Source organism: Stenella coeruleoalba (genome assembly GCF_951394435.1).
Source record: "Stenella coeruleoalba genome assembly, chromosome: 10".
Classification (NCBI taxonomy): domain Eukaryota; kingdom Metazoa; phylum Chordata; class Mammalia; order Artiodactyla; family Delphinidae; genus Stenella; species Stenella coeruleoalba.
Window position 1 is genome coordinate 97,570,350 of NC_137156.1, and position 13,785 is coordinate 97,584,134.

Consider the following 13,785-nt stretch of genomic DNA (forward strand, 5'->3'; position numbering starts at 1 on the left):
TGGGCTTTGCTTAGGGTCAGACTCTGACAGGACAGGAAAAGCAACAGAGATGATTGAAAGAGACAATAAAATAACTGGGAAATTTTAACGTAGTATATGGTTGTGATTATATTTTGCATGAGAATTTGGAGCAACTTTACTGTACCAGTTGTATTCATTAAAAAGTACTGTTTTGTCCGTGTCCTGGGGCTAGTTTATTGTTAAGTATTAATTAATGAATGAGAATTTTGGCCCAAATACAGCTGAAGGGTTTACTGAAACTGAATTATGAGGGTTTTTATTTTTATTGGCTACGCCACGCAGCTTGTGGGATCTAAGTTCCCCAACCAGGGATTGAACCCAAGCCCTCAGCAGTGAAAACGCAGAGCCCTAACCACTGTACCGCCAGGGAATTCTCTGTATCAAGGTTTTTAAATTATTTTCATATTAAGATCTCCAGAGAATAATTTTACAATCCATAAGTTAAATATTTTTGATGTTTTTCATGATGAGAACTCTTACAAGTTTCTGCATCTCATAACAAATGACTAGCTAGTTGGTCCAGAGATGTTCATCCTCTTGGACTTCTAGGGAAATGATGTACTTACCATTCCAAAGATTTCATTTTACCCAGTAAGCTACTATATGAGTAAATGTAGGCTAGTTTTTGGCTTAGGTAAAACAATGTACATCAGTGTTTCTTTGAGTTGATCATTGTCTTACATCACTGTTACTTTTTAAATTACAAATTATCCTGAGTTTAGTTTTATTGTTATCAGTATAGCTTATGGAGGGTAGTTTGGTAATAGAATGTGTTGGTATATATTTGCATTGGCATTGATTTGGGCCTATTTTCCACTAACTGGATCTTAAGATATCTTTGCTTTGTGGTTTATATAGGTATCAGCTATATATATTCCCAAATGTTTCTGTTCTGTGACACTCACCATTATTAGTGAGTTTTTTGGCTGGAAAGTATGCTTCCATTGAGTATGCGAGCTTTTTTAACCCTAAGTTAGTCATCAGCCTAAGGTTCTAGTACTCTTAAGAAACTGCTCATTAAAAAGAACAGCTGGCTAGCACCTCAGATATGATCCATTGCTAGTGTGATGTTACAGTCCTTATCTTTTCTTTTTTTTGACTCAAAACCAATTTTTTTTTCTTTTCTAACATCTTTATTGGAGTATAATTGCTTTACAATGGTGTGTTAGTTTCTGCTTTATAACAGAGTGAATCAGCTGTACATATACATATATCCCCATATCTCTTGCATCTCCCTCCCTCCCACCCTCCCTATCCCACCCCTCTAGGTGGTCACAGTCCTCTATAATGCATTGGTTTATCACACTTAACTGCTTCCAGGTGTTTCTTCTGTGTTTTATCCATTTTTACTTATTGACACATAGCATATACAAATAAGAATGCTATGTCAGAGGTGTGGGTCGTGTGTATGCTTGTACTTAACTCTGCTATAAGGAAAAATTTGCATTCCCAAGAACACAAGAAATTTTGTTATCAACAAACTCAGATAAAAAAATTGCTTACTGGGACTTCCCTGGCAGTCCAGTGGTTAAGACTTTGCCTTCCAATGCAGTGGGTGCAGGTTTGATCCCTGGTGGGGGAGCTAAGATCCCACATTCCTCAGGGCCAGAAAACCAAAACAGAAGCAATATTGTAACAAACTCAATAAAGACTTTAAAAATGGTCCATATCAGGGCTTCCCTGGGGGCTCAGTGGTTAAGAATCCACCTGCCGATGCAGGGGACATGGGTTCAAGCCCTGGTCTGGGAAGATCCCACATACCGCGGAGCAACTAGGCCCTTGCCCCACAACTACTGAGCTTGCGTGTCTGGAGCTTGTGCTCCGCAACGAGAGGCCGCGGCAGTGAGAGGTCCGCGCACCGCAATGAAGAGTGGCCCCTGCTCGCCTCAACTAGAGAAAGCCCACACACAGAAATGAAGATCCAACACAGTCAAAAATAAATAAATAAATAAAAATTAAAAATATAATAATAATTGCTTACTGGGACTTCCCTGGCAGTCCAGTGGTTAAGACTTTGCCTTCCAATGCAGGGGGTGCGGGTTTGATCCCTGGTGGGGGAGCTAAGATCCCACATGCCTCAGGGCCAGAAAACCAAAACAGAAGCAATATTTTAACACACTCAATAAAGACTTTAAAAATGGTCCAGGGCTGGGCTTCCCTGGTGGTGCAGTGGTTGAGAATCTGCCTGCCAGTGCAGGGGACACGGGTTCGAGCCCTGGTCTGGGAAGATCCCACATGCCGCGGAGCAACTAGGCCCGTGAGCCACAACTACTGAGCCTGCGTGTCTGGAGCCTGTGCTCCGCAACAAGAGAGGCCCGCGCACCGCGTTGAGGAGTGGGCCCCGCTCGCCGCAACTAGAGAAACCCTGCGCCCAGAAACAAAGACCCAACACAGCCAAAAATAAATAAATTTATTTTTTTTAAAAAATGGTCCAGGGCTTTGCTGGTGGCGCAGTGGTTGAGAGTCCACCTGCTGATGCAGGGGACACGGGTTCGTGCCCTGGTCTGGGAAGATCCCACATGCTGCAGAGCAGCTAGGCCCGTGAGCCATGCTGCTGAGCCTGCCCGTCCGGAGCCTATGCTCCGCAACGGGAGAGGCCACAACAGTGAGATGCCCATGTACCGCAAAAAAAAAAAAAAGGTCCATATCAGGGCTTCCGTGGGGGCTCAGTGGTTAAGAATCCGCCTGCCAATGCAGGGGACATGGGTTCAATTCCTGGTCCAGGAAGATCCCACGTGCCACGGAGCAACTAAGCCTGTGCGCCACAACTACTGAGCCTGTGCTCTAGAGCCCACGAGCCACAACTACTACAGCCCGTGCACCTAGAGCCCGTGCTCCGCAACAAGAGAAGCCACTGCAATGAGAAGCCCACGCACCGCAACGAAGAGTAGCCCCCGCTCGCCATGACTAGAGAAAACCCGCCCGCAGCCATAAATACGTAAATAAATAGATAAATAAATGAATCTATTAAAAAATTGTCCATATCAAATTTAAAAATTGCTTACAGTATTTGTTTTTTGGGGTTTTTTTTTTTTGACTACACGGCTTGTGGGATCCTAGTTCCCCAACCAGGGATCAAATCTGTGTCTCCTTCAGTGGAAGAGTGGAGTCCTAACCACTGGACCACCAGGGAATTCCCAGTAGTTTTTTTTCTTAAAAGAAAAAGATTGACATTTTTAATAGTTATGTGTGTATAACTGTAAAGCCTAAACATTACTCAGCAAATCAATTGATGAATTACATTACGTTTTTATCCATTTTCACTTTTGCCTTGGAATGATGGTCTTTCTTTCCCTGTCACTGCCACCTGTCATTATAAGCCAACCACTCTCACCATATTTATAATAAACAAGGGATAACTTTATTCAGCAAATGTAATATGTACAACTGATATTTCTGGGATTTGCTTTAAAATAATCATGTAGAAGAGGAAAGATTATAGATAAAATAAGATTGGCTATGAGTTGGTTGTTGATTAAAACTCGGTAGTCTGTGAGTTCATTACAGGGTTTTCTCTGGTTTTGTATTTGTTTGAAATTTTTCATAAAGTTTTTTTAAGATGCAAAAAAATAGCATATCAGACAAGATAAGTAGTGTGAACAAAATTTTGAAGGAAAAGAAACAGATGAATAGCTAATTAACAAAGGTGGTTTTCCATTCAGGCAAAGGAGTTTGAACTAACCCAGTAGGTATTAGGTAGCCATTATAGGTTTCTAATAGTAGAATGATAATGGTCATAGTTATTTAGCGTCATGGGAGAATGAAGAGTAGATTGAAGGGTTGAGAACTCAGGAGAGCAGTTCACTGCAACCTTGAAATCATAAGGAGGTGAGTAGTGTTGGTGAATGGATGGATAAAAGACAATCTGTGAAATATTCAGAGGAGAAAGAATACCTCTGCATCTACGCTGTCAGTCAGGTGCTAGTGCCAGCTCAGTGAAAAGGAGAGGTTTTTTGCCTCATTGACCCAGGACTTAGATTTGAACCATGTCTGGTGTCATAGTGGAGTATATACCAAATGATTTGTAGCTACGTTACAAATTTAGTCAATATTTTGGCACTCTGTCTTTTAGTAAGTCAATATTGACAAGCTTCTTGTAGTTTCAAACTTTTTTCTCTTTCTGAAGGTAATTAAAAATGGAAGGCATCATATATACTACTGAGGCAGAACTGCTAGAACAGAGTTTTGATAGCTTATTTGAAACTGAAGAGCTCAAATCAACAGATGCCAGCTAGATGGCTAGCATTTGTTTTTTCATTACTGGGAAAAGAAATTTAGAGCTTGGCACTGCATTCTATTAAATGAATTTAAAGTTATGTCATGGGACAACCATAAGAAAATACTTCCGTTGTGTAATGGTGCCTTATCTAGGTTTTACTTTGAAGATCCCATCCCAAGTTTAGTGAAAAAGCAACTGAGATTTCCTACTTAGTATAAAAGAATTTTAGAGGACATCCAGTACATCCAGTCAGTAGTCTTAAAAGTGTATCACAGAAATGATGAGAATTTGCAATTAACTTTCATTTTAGGGTTTTCTTGTAGGCTGTAGAGAGTCTTCTAAGGAAGAAACTCTATGAGGAATGTTAGAATTGAAATTATTTTGAACCTTACGGAAAAATGTAGCCTTCCCACTATGTTTGTAGCAGTGTAAAATGGCTTTAACTTTCTGGAGGGTGGTTCGGCATCACTACTAAATGTGCTCATGCCCTTCTAGCAGTTCCACTTCTAAGAATGTGTCCTAAGGAATTGTTTATACACATGTATAAAGAAAGGCATATGTACATGTACATGTCCATTCAGTGCAGCATTGTGTATATTATGGAAAATTAACAACAATCTAAACATTCTCATGCAGAGAATTGATTTAAATTATAGTGCATCCATAGGATAGAACACAGTGCTGTCTTTTTTTTGTTTGGCTGCATTGGGTCGTCGTTGCGGTGCACGGGCTTCTCATTGCGGTGGCTTGTTTTGCGGAGCATGGGCTGTAGGCGCACGGGCTTCAGTAGTTGTGGTGTGTGGGCTCAGTAGTTGTGGCTTGCAGGCTCAGTAGTTGTGACACACGGACTTAGTTGCTCCATGGCGGTTGGGATCTTCCCAGACCAGGGCTTGAACCCCTGTCCCCTGCATTGGCAGGCAGATTCTTAACCACTACATCACCAGGGAAGCCCCAGTGCTGTTGTTTAAGAGGAAGAAATAAATTTTGTACATGTGCATATAGAAAGATGTCCGAAACTTACTACTAAATGAGCAAAGCTGATTAAAGAAAAGTAGGGTTCTCACTTTCATCTTTGGGGAACTTTGGGAAGTGGAATTATGTGAGAATTTCACTTCTACTTTTTATGCGTTTGTAATGTTTGTATATTTTTATAAGCATTTATTATTTCTCAATAAGTCAATAAAGATACAGCTATTGGTCAGGAGAGGATCTCCGTTGTGCATATCAGAATTATTAAGCTTTAAATTCCTTTACTGCTAGATACTTAGCCACCTGGTCTGTCAAATAATCACAGAACACATATAGTCAGCTTCTGTTTGTCTGTGTTTTGAAGGTTCTTGCTGCCCATTGTTCTTTATTCTTCTTCATTCTTAATAGAATTTTTCATGAGACCAATCAGTGAAAAGTTTTGTCTAAACAGTTTAAGAGATTTATAAAAGAATCTGTTTCTGTACCCCTCTGTGTCATTGCTAAAAGATGGAGTGGTTTGGGGTTTTCTTTCTTTGGGGGTAGGGTGTTGTTTTCACTTCAGGATGACTCATTAATTGTAGAGACACACTTCAGGATTTTCTTTTCCCTTCATGGTTGTGAAGATGGAATACTTTGGCACACAGGCAAACAGAAAGAGTTTTTGCAAAGTGCCTACCCTCTTCTACTTGGATAAGAGAAACTTTATTATTTTGGGGGGAGCGGGGGCTGCGTTGGGTCTTTGTTGCTGCATGCGGGCTTTCTCTAGTTGCAGCGAGTGGGAACTACTCTTCATTGTGGTGCATGGGCTTCTCATTGTGGCTCCTCTTGTTGCGGAGCACGGGCTCTAGGTGCGTGGGCTTCAGTAGTTGTGGCTCGCAGGCTCAGTAGTTGTGGCTCGCAGGCTCTAGAGCACAGGCTCAGTAGTTGTGGTGCATGGGCTTAGTTGCTCTGCGGCATGTGGGATCTTCCCAGAGGAGGGATCGAACCTGTGTTCCCTGCGTTGGCAGGCGGATTCTTAACCACTGTGCCACCAGGGAAGTCCCAAGAGAAACATTTTAAAATAAAACTTAAGATCGTTTTTATACGTAGTAGAGTTACATGAGTAGTTACTCACTTCATGATTGTTGAATGAACGAATGAAGAAAACCCTGACAAATCTAGGTAATATAAATCCCAAGAGAGCCAGGAATGTTAATCTGGACTTGTTTGTCTAACGTAGTACCAACAATAATTGGTGCTTAATTTTTTAAAATTTTCTTTTAGGGAATTCCCTGGTGGACTATTGGTTAGGACTCTGCGCTCTTACTGTGGAGGGCCGAGGTTCAATCCCTGGTTGGGGAACTAAGATCCCACAAGCTGCTCAGCAGCCAAAAAAAATATATTTTTAATTCAAATATTGCTATCTAAAGTTAGTAGTGATTACTTTAGTAAGTAGAACCTATCCATTAAAATCCTAATTTTCTTCTTAACTCCACTACTGTGTGTGTGACTTCTTATAAGTTAACACTTTTATAGCTCTGTTTCTTCATCTATAGAATAATGAATTAGACTCTGAACTTGAAACTCTAAATTTCTTATCAACTGGAGAAATTTTGCCTAAACTACTGAAAATATAAAGATATCAATTCCTTATAAATATGTATGTCTCACTTTGTCTGGAGTAAGTAAACATGGTTCCCATTCAGGGTTTGAAAATGAAAAAAGTATGGATTTAGAGGAGGCAGACACAGAGGTAGGAGAGGTTCTTTTCCGATCTAGTATGGAACATGGCTCTAAAGCATGATCAGAGGCTTCAAACACAGTAGGACAAAACCTTTAGAAAGTCTTTAGAATATAGCTCTTTAAAGAGGTAAATCGAAGTTCATTGAGGGTATCATCTTTATTTGACACTTAGAAACCTAAAATTTTCCTAACTGATTATTGTTAAGGGCAGAAAGAGTCTGTGCATCCTTGGTTAGTTTAGCAGTAAATATCTGTTTATCATTGTTAAATGAGTTGTAAATAAAATATTTCTTTTTCTTCACTGTCATCTTAAAATAATTTAAGATTTAGTTTCGTTATTTATAGAGTGTACTCTTATCCTGTTACTCACCCCCCTTCCTTCCAAGCACAATGAAGTATGTCTTCGCCTCTATAATATTGCCATTATTGAAGTATTTCATGGGGAAAGAAATTCTTACTATGGACTGAAATAGGATTTTTTTTTAATTGGGTTTTAATTACCTCCTACTCTAGTAAGTTTAGAGCTTTTGTAGACATCAGTTTATTGTGCCAAGCCCAGTAGCCCCTAGAGGGAGTATAAATTTAGGCAAAGGAGCCAAGGGATAAACAGGTGTTGAAGGAGAAGAGGTGGGAGAAAAGCAAAACTTTATCTTGGCTCTAAATTACTAAATAACGATGTTTCTTTAGTCTCTCTTAATTGTTTATCCCAACACGTTTGTCTTTTCTTCTCTTCAGCCCTGAATTTCTAGATCCTTTGCCTGTATTAACTTGCTTCAGATCATAAGCCTAACTTATAACTTACACTACCCCAAGTACATGAACTTTTCCCCAGATCTCTGAGCTCTTTCTCTTTTCTTAGAGTACATCTCTTATTTTCCAATAATTCTTATTTATTTCTTCTAATGCTTATCACTTCTCTCTCCTATACTTTTCTTTTTTTGCATGTTTCTTACATATCCTTTTCTCACACGGTTTATTTTACTTTAGCAAAATTGAAATATACACTGTTAGAGATGAGTGAAAATAATTTTTAGCCACATTCAGATTATTAGTAGCACCTCCTCTTTGTTTACGTATATTTTGAAGTTCCAGAGAGCCACTTAAATTATTATTTGCTACAAACACTAGTCTATGTGCACCTATGTCAGCAGTACAGGTATTATTCTTTCTACTGTACACTGAGAAAACCGAGACATTGCATGAATTGCCCAAGTCAGTGTCACGATTCACAGAAATTTAGAGCAGGAGGAAACCCAGTGAAGATTTTACTTTGAGGAACTTAAGTCTCATCTATAAAAAGTGATTTTTCAGAAATCACCAGACTAATTAAGTTGTAGGCTAGAACTCAAATTTCCTAACTCCTAATACAGTACTTTTTCTTAACATACATTTTCTCCTCCCAAGATAAAAAGCTTTATGTTAAACAGTACAACGGCAGTGTTTTTCCTCAATATCTCAGTTTGGGTGGGAAATGGAAGATAAGCGTATAATGCAGCTGCCACATTAGTTCTCAGGCAAGTTGGTTGTGTAGCTAAATGTACATATATATTTACTGCTTTCTTAAGTGTTATGTGATTTAAAAATTGAGGATATAAACATACAAAAAAGTCTTCTAATATTCTCTCTGTCTTCCCTTTTTACTGTTTAGTCATTCAAAAGTAGGAAATTTAAGTATAGAAGTATTTAAGAATAATCTCAACTTACATGTGTAACAAAATTTTGAATAATCAGTAGATTCAGAAGTTGAATCTTAAAATTAGTGGTTATTTTCTTTTAACCCTTATTGAAAATTCTTCTGACTTTTTTTCCATCTTAATTGTGTTGAATTTATTCATTTATTGGCCTATTAAAAATTTTTACTGCTTCAGAGTTATTCTGTATCTCTGTTGATTTTTATTAATAGTTTAAATATCGGGGTAGTAGATTGGGCTGAACATATTGATTTCAGAATACATTTTAGAAGCTTGTGTTTATAGTGAATCCCAGTTTAAGGGTTATTGCTTTCAAAAAGAAGAAATTTGGGCTTCCCTGGTGGCGCAGTGGTTGAGAGTCCGCCTGCCGATGCAGGGGACACGGGTTCGTGCCCCGGTCTGGGAAGATCCCACATGCTGCGGAGCGGCTGGGCCCGTGAGCCATGGCCGCTGAGCCTGCGCGTCCGGAGCCTGTGTTCCATGACGGGAGAGGCCACAACAGTGAGAGGCCCGCGTACCGCAAAAAAAAAAAAAAAAGAAGAAGAAATTTGGTTAATTGTCGCATCTGGCTAGTTGGAGTTTAGAGAAATGAGGTTTCTTGTATACAGAGTCTTTTATTTAGTATGCAAGGCAGGAAAAAATCCTAATAATTTCATAACAATACTGTGTGAACAACCTGATACTAAAGCTCTGAAAAAGAAACCAGGCCTAGGAGATGAGGAGTCTAGGGAGGATTTTTTCTTTTTTTAAAAAAATATTTATTTATTTATTTGGTTGCGCCACGTCTTAGTTGCCACATGCGTGTGGTTTCTAGTTCCCTGACCAGGGATCGAACCCGGGCTCCCTGCATTGGGAGCGTGGAGTCTTAACCACTGTGCCACCAGGGAAGTCACCTTGGGAGAATTTTTAGGTGGAGGATGTTTTAGATTCTAAAATAGTAAGTTGTGGCTAATAGGATGAAAATAATCATTAACCCTCTTAAAAGATCTGAAGTAATATTACTGCCCTTGAGAAAAGTGGGCATTGCAAACTGATATTACTCAGCCTACCTTTTGTGTCAGCCTAAGCAAGAAGAGATTTTTCTCTTTTTCTGTAACACCTGCCTATTTTTAACATATTGAGTTTCACATAATTTCAAAAATGTCTAAAAATACACCTTTCTGGCCCTGAATTAGTGAGTGTACATATTTGTCTTTACTTTGAAATCTCATAATTGGGCCCTAGATTGCAGAGTGAATTTAAAACTTAGGGAATCCACTACATCCCCAAACATTTTTTTTTATAAGAAGGGGAGAAAAGTGTAAAATTTCAACGTAAATACCTTGCTGTTAGCTTGAGAATTCATAAAAATAATCTCAGCGTTTTCTTTCAAATGTAATGATAGAGGATAGATATTATAAAGCCACAGGAACTTAAAAGGGACATTTTGAGAAAATGGCGTGTTTGTATATATCTAAATATATATTCACTAACATATTTTGTCAGAGATCAAAACTGAGGAAGAAATTTGACTTTCTGGTGGTTTGTGAGAGAGTTGATCAGAGATTGCTTCTTGGCTAAGTTGCTGTCTGCATAGGCTGTTAACAATTGTTTCTCTGGCAGCAGATCTTGTTCATCAGGATTGCATCATTTCTGGGAGAATGGCCAAGGTCCACAGCCACAGTACAAAGACTGTCTGAAGCATATGAGGCCTGTTCTTTTTCTGAAGCGGCACTCCTCTTCCTGCCAGTCCTCTTCACAGGATTACTGAAGCAGACTTGTTCTGAATTTCTTTCATCGGATTGGCTGTTTATTGGACTCTTGTCTCCCAGCTGCTTCCGGCTCACCTGGCTGATGCAATTTCTTTTTCTGAAATCTCTGTTGGAGTTGTTCTTAAAACACTTTTTGTCTGTTTTCTCTGAGAGTGACCTGACAGATCACATGGGTCTTGTGCTTTCAGCAAGTCATATAGAGAAGAGACTGTCAGAATGGCAGATACAGAGACTATTGACCATTTCTGAATTCAATTTAAAAGACTGGGGTAATTATAAACTATTTCTGGCACGTTCTTAAAAGCCTTTTCCTTAGAAACTATATGTAAATGGTGACTTCTCAAAAGAGTACTCAGTACTGGGAGTCAAGCTGGTTCTGCTTCTGAGTCCAAGAACTTAACTACAGTTCCTGGGGGGTCTGATGGATTGTAGTTAAACTGAAATGAAATTGAAATTGCGATGCATTCATTTTCCCCCTACTGTATACTCATGTACTTATTTCTCTTTTTACTCCTCTCCATTTTTCTTTCTTATTTGTTGTTGCTAAAGGAGTCTGTTTCTTCCTTGGTGTAATTTTTTTCTTCCTTCCATTTACTGTTACCTTCATACCTTTTATTTTTACAGTTCTGAGTATGCTCTTTTAAAATTGTTTCTAAAGAATAGTTTATTTTCCAATTTTTAATAAAAAGTTAGAAATCCATAATATATCAACATAAAGAACATTTACTCTCTACTGCTTGGTAACTGGAATCTCACACACAACTCTTTGCACATATATGATATAGCATTTCAGATGTTGAAACTCCTTTCTGGCTAATGTTAAATTTGACTTTTTACCCCCCCCAAGTCCTATGTCATCACCTGTTTTCTTTTTGGAGTGTAGAAAGCTAATTAAAGCTCTGTTTTCTACATGCTTTCCATTGTGTAGATGACCACAAATGGATTCCCTCTTGTCACTCTTTCTGTAGTAGGACAAGAGGGTAGGGGGAAGCAAGGACTAATATGAACTCTAATAGATCATGGTAGGTCCCTGTCTGACTGGAGAATAAATCTGACATTTGATTAAAGAAAAGCCTCCGAATTTAAGAATGGGTCAGAGGAGGAGAAAAGCACCTCCTAGGAGAGATAAAAAGAAGGAATCCTTTGGGAAATGGGAGAGAATTCTGATTTGAAGGAAAGAAAAGGATTACCCAGAGACAATATATATCACTTCTTAACTCAAATAGACAATTGCCTTTTCTACCCTTTATTTAGGTTCTGGCTTTACAGGAAAATAAGATAACAAGGTTAAAGGACAAAGATACAGTACTAAATGGAACAATTACCGTTAAAATATTATTTCTGTAGAATTCTATTCCATGTGTCCATCTGTGTTATTTCTTTCTATACTAATTTGCTTCTCAACTTTTTCTAGGTCTTCAGAACTACTGGCAGATAATTTTGGGGGACTTCATATTCAGAGGTCTATAAAAAGGTGACTGAGCCAAGTAAATTCTTTTAATTTGTTTTAATTTTTGTACTTCAATGAATGCTAAAAACTATAATTTTGATATGAGTGATCATAATTTATTCAGCAAATATTCTCAAATACCCTCTATGTGCCAGGTGCTGTTGTAGGCTGTGGAACTACAACAGAGGATAAAATACAAAAATCCTTGTTCTCATTGAGTTTTTACTTTGGTAGGAAGAGAGAGAGACAAATTAACAAGTAAAAGATACTTTGAAACTGTTCCACCTAGAGATTTTAATTCTTATCAATTCTTTCTAGGACATATCTCCAACTATGTGATAAATTAGTAACTGTTATAACTACTAAGCTTGGTAAACTATAGTAGGAGCCTATTGTCTTGTCTTATAAAACCAGGGTAATTATAGTAAAATACTGCATATAGATGATCTGTTAGAAGTTTTTCAGTTAACATTTTAATAGCTACATTTTGCATGTTATTTAGGAAAGGAACTAGTCTTGGGGTCATATGAGAAATTAGGTTTTGTTATCTTTTTTTTTTTTTTTAATTAAAAACACCCAATATTATAAGAGTATTATTTGGAACAGGATAACCAAGCTAATCCAAAATGCCTTCATCAGAAGAGTGGAAGAGGTCATGTAAAATTACACAAAAGGGAAATGGAAGAATTCATGAAAGTAATTAACTACTTAATCTTTCTTAAAGTTATTTTTCAACTATCCAAATTAGCTGGGTTGAGATTTCATTAAGGAATGTATTAATCACTTACTCATTTATTAAGGAGATATTATCTGAAGTGATTTTTCCATCTTTTCCTTTTAGTATATCTTTTTTTGACTCAGAAAAATAACCACTGTCAGCTTAGTTTTGTAAATTTTCTTTTATCTAGACACCTACATTTTTTTATGGGCATATAACAGTAATGGCTATGACAGAGGATTTTTTAATGGTGTTGAGTAATTGGTAGTGAGGGGTTCTTTACTGAAATATAACACACGATTCAGATTCCTGTATTGGTCAAGGTAGTAGTATGCTCATTATTAGACTCTGTTCTGGTTACTTAGCCAAGTAGCCTCTGGACTTTTTTTTTTTTTTTTTTTTTTTTGAGAATTATGCAGTGATACCAAATAGAGAAAGAGTTGTAACCAATAATCCCCAATGTTTAAAAATGCCCTTTTGGGCTTATTTGATAAGTATTCTCTCTTCTGTTACTAACAGATTTTATTTCAATTTCCCAGAGGATTAGAGAATGTACTGCTCTCCTCTGTTCGGTTTGTTAGGGAAAGGAAACATTTATGTGTAAAATAGGCCCAAAGGCAGAAAGTTGTATTAGTCACTTTTGTTTTATGAGCTGTGAGGAAGCAATAGATAGGAAGATTTGCCCTTTTCATTTCAGTCTCAAGTCCAACATGTCACCTCAAGTTGAGTGGGAACAGGTATATTGCCACACCCGGATTTGGAGAGTCCTAGGTCCATTGGTGAGATCCAGCTCTTTCAAAGTGTAGGTGCCAGGGAGGACTGCTTAGTTTATCGCTGTTCTAGCATTGTAAAATAATGATACAGAAGAGTATTATCTTTACGTGTTCTTAAAAATCTTGTCCTGATTCACTGTTCACTATTGGTTTTCTTTTCCATGTTAATTTGCTTCGTATTTCAAAATAAGAGTCAAGCATCTGAGATCATCTACCATTTTAAAATTTGCATTGATCCCCTGTATTGACTCAATTAATATGGTATAGTTTTCATTTGATTTAATTTTTTTAGTATAAATAACCGTTTTCTACTGTCTTATTTGTCTTATCATGAATCAGTATATCAGTCATGACTTCTTTTTGTAGTTTTTTTGCAAAAATCTGTATTAACCTGGGCCTTAACAGTCACATTGACTTTCTTTCCTCCCACATAAAATGCTTTGTGTTCCATTCTTTTAATGTTTTTTTTTT

At 37.8% G+C, this 13,785-nt stretch overlaps 1 protein-coding gene across 16 annotated transcripts in view; it reads left to right on the forward strand.

Moving 5' to 3' along the window:
- The window catches only part of SETD5 (SET domain containing 5), an 82,406-nt gene that overhangs the window by 23,206 nt on the left and 45,415 nt on the right, over positions 1–13,785 (forward strand). For 15 of the 16 annotated variants that reach the window (XM_079933843.1, XM_079933832.1, XM_079933830.1 and 12 more), the window contains exon 2: positions 11,788–11,847. The gene's annotated coding sequence lies outside the window, so the exon portion shown is untranslated. Of the gene's footprint in view, positions 1–8,916; positions 10,643–11,787; positions 11,848–13,785 lie in introns of those variants that run through there. The other variant, XM_079933839.1, reaches the window with a different exon arrangement.